The following is a 4,028-nucleotide window of genomic DNA, read 5'->3' as shown; positions in this document are numbered from 1 at the left end:
CTAGTGTGGTCAGCACAATGCCCCATGCTGGACAGAGCTCTAGTATGGTCAGCACAATGCCCCATGCTGGACAGAGCTCTAGTATGGTCAGCACTGTGCCCCATGCTGGACAGAGCTCTAGTATTATCAGCACAATGCCCCATGCTAGACAGGGCTCTAGTATGGTCAGCACAATGCCCCATGCTGGACAGAGCTCTAGTATTATCAGCACAATGCCCCATGCTGGACAGAGCTCTAGTATGGTCAGCACAGTGCCCCATGCTGGACAGGGCTCTAGTATGGTCAGCACAATGCCCCATGCTGGACAGAGCTCTAGTATGGTCAGCACAGTGCCCCATGCTGGACAGGGCTCTAGTATGGTCAGCACAGTGCCCCATGCTGGACAGGGCTCTAGAGTGGTCAGCATAGTGCCCCATGCTGGACAGGGCTCTAGTATGGTCAGCACAATGCCCCATGCCGGAAAGAGCTCTAGTATGGTCAGCACAATGCCCCATGCTGGACAGGGCTCTAGTATGGTCAGCACAGTGCCCCATGCTGGACAGGGCTCTAGTATGGTCAGCACAATGCCCCATGCTGGACAGAGCTCTAGTATGGTCAGCACAATGCCCCATGCTGAACAGAGCTCTAGTATGGTCAGCACAATGCCCCATGCTGGACAGGGCTCTAGTATAGTCAGCACAATGCCCCATGCTGCACAGGGCTCTAGTATGGTCAGCACAATGCCCCATGCTGGACAGAGCTCTAGTATGGTCAGCACAGTGCCCCATGCTGGACAGTGCTCTAGTATGGTCAGCACAGTGCCCCATGCTGGACAGGGCTCTAGTATGGTCAGCACAATGCCCCATGCTGGACAGGGCTCTAGTATAGTCAGCACAATGCCCCATGCTGCACAGGGCTCTAGTATGGTCAGCACAATGCCCCATGTTGGACAGAGCTCTAGTATTATCAGCACAATGCCCCATGCTGGACAGGGCTCTAGTGTGGTCAGCACAGTGCCACATGCTGGACAGGGCTCTAGTATTATCAGCACAATGCCCCATGCTGGACAGGGCTCTAGTATGGACAGCACAGTGCCCCATGCTGGACAGAGCTCTAGTATAGTCAGCACAATGCCCCATGCTGCACAGGACTCTAGTATGGTCAGCACAATGCCCCATGCTGGACAGAGCTCTAGTATGGTCAGCACAGTGCCCCATGCTGGACAGAGCTCTAGTTTGGTCAGCACAATGCCCCATGCTGGACAGGGCTCTTGTATGGTCAGCACAATGCCCCATGCTGGACAGGGCTCTAGTATAGTCAGCACAATGCCCGATGCTGGACAGGGCTCCAGTATGGTCAGCACAGTGCCCCATGCTGGACAGAGCTCTAGTATGGTCAGCACAATGCCCCATGCTGGACACGGCTCTAGTATGGTCAGCACAGTGCCCCATGCTGGACAGAGCTCTAGTATGGTCAGCACAATGCCCCATGCTGGACAGGGCTCTAGTATGGTCAGCACAATGCCCATGCTGGACAGGGCTCTAGTGTGGTCAGCACAATGCCCCATGCTGCACAGGGCTCTAGTATGGTCAGCACAATGCCCCATGCTGGACAGAGCTCTAGTATGGTCAGCACAATGCCCCATGCTGGACAGGGCTCTAGTGTGGTCAGCACAATGCCCCATGCTGGACAGGGCTCTAGAGTGGTCAGCACAGTGCCCCATGCTGGACAGGGCTCTAGTATGGTCAGCACAATGCCCCATGCTGGACAGGGCTCTCGTATGGTCAGCACAATGCCCCATGCTGGACAGGGCTCTAGTGTGGTCAGCACAATGCCCCATGCTGGACAGGGCTATAGTATTATCAGCACAATGCCCCATGCTGGACAGGGCTCTAGTATGGTCAGCACAATGCCCCATGCTGGACATTGCTCCAGTATTATCAGCACAATGCCCCATGCTGGACAGGGCTCTAGTATGGTCAGCACAATGCCCCATGCTGGACAGGGCTCCAGCATGGTTAGCACAATGCCCCATGCTGGACAGGGCCCGAGTATGGTCAGCACAATGCCCCATGCTGGACAGGGCTCTAGTATGGTCAGCACAATGCCCCATGCTGGACAGGGCTCCAGCATGGTTAGCACAATGCCCCATGCTGGACAGGACCCGAGTATGGTCATCACAATGCCCCATGCTGGGCAGGGCTCCAGCATGGTTAGCACAATGCCCCATGCTGGACAGGGCCCGAGTATGGTCAGCACAATGCCCCATGCTGGACAGAGAGCTAGTATGGTCAGCACAATGCCCCATGCTGGACAGAGTTCTAGTATGGTCAGCACAATGCCCCATGCTGGACAGAGCTCTAGTATGGTCAGCACAATGCCCCATGCTGGACAGAGCTCTAGTATGGTCAGCACAATGCCCATGCTGGACAGGGCTCTAGTGTGGTCAGCACAATGCCACATGCTGGACAGGGCTCTAGTGTGGTCAGCACAGTGCCCCATGCTGGACAGGGCTCTTGTATGGTCAGCACAATGCCCCATGCTGGACAGGGCTCGAGTATGGTCAGCAAAGTGCCACATGCTGGACAGGGCTCTAGTATGGTCAGCACAATGCCCCATACTGGACAGGGTTCTTGTATGGTCAGCACAATGCCCCATGCTGGACAGGGCTCTAGTGTGGTCAGGACAGTGCCTCATGCTGGTCAGGGCTCTAGTATGGTCAGCACAATGCCCCATGCTGGACAGGGCTCTAGTATGGTCAGCACAGTGCCCCATGCTGGACAGGGCTCTAGTGTGGTCAGCACAATGCCCCATGCTGGACAGGGCTCTAGTGTGGTCAGCACAGTGCCTCATGCTGGTCAGGGCTCTAGTATGGTCAGCCAAGTGCCGCATGCTGGACAGGGCCCTAGTGTGGTCAGCACAGTGCCTCATGCTGGTCAGGGCTCTAGTGTGGTCAGCACAGTGCCTCATGCTGGTCCAGACCTGAGAATTATATGTATACACACACACACACACCACAGTCCAGGCCCTGAGACATATTTCACACACACATACACACACACACACACACACACACACACACACACACACACACACACACACACACACACACACACACACACACACACACACACAACACATCCCAGACACTGAGACTTATATATTTGCACACACACACACACACACACACCAGCCCAGACACAGAGACTTATATATTTGCACACACACATACACACACACACACCACAGCGCAGACACTGAGACTTATATATTTGCGCACACACACACACACACACACACACACCACAGCCCAGACACTGAGACTTGTATATTTGAACACACACACACAAACACACACACACCACAGCCCAGACACTGAGACTTACATATTTGCACAGACACACACCACAGCCCTGACACTGAGACTTATATATTTGCACACACACACACACACATACACACACACACACCGCAGCCCAGACACTGAGACTTATATATATGCACACACACACACACACACACACACACACACACACACACACACACACACACACACACACACACACACACACCACAGCCCAGACACTTGAGACCGAAATATATGCACACACAAACACACACACACACACACCACAGCCCAGACACTGAGACTTATATATATGCACACTCACACAGACACACACACACACACACATCACAGCCCAGACACTGAGACTTATATATATGCACACACACACACACACACACACACACATCACAGCCCAGACGCTGAGACTTATATATATGCACACACACACACACACACACCACAGACCAGACACTGAGAATTATATGTATGCACACACACACACACACCATAGCCCAGACACTGAGACTTATATATATGCACACACACAGACACACACACACTCACCACAGCCCAGACACTGAGACTTATATATATGCACACACAGAGACACACACACACTCACCACAGCCCAGACGCTGAGAATTATATGTATGTGCACACACGCACACACACACACCACGGCCCAGACACTTGAGACTCA

Source organism: Heterodontus francisci, unplaced genomic scaffold (assembly GCF_036365525.1).
Source record: "Heterodontus francisci isolate sHetFra1 unplaced genomic scaffold, sHetFra1.hap1 HAP1_SCAFFOLD_240, whole genome shotgun sequence".
Lineage (NCBI taxonomy): Eukaryota > Metazoa > Chordata > Chondrichthyes > Heterodontiformes > Heterodontidae > Heterodontus > Heterodontus francisci.
Note: the sequence above shows the minus strand (reverse complement) of the source record.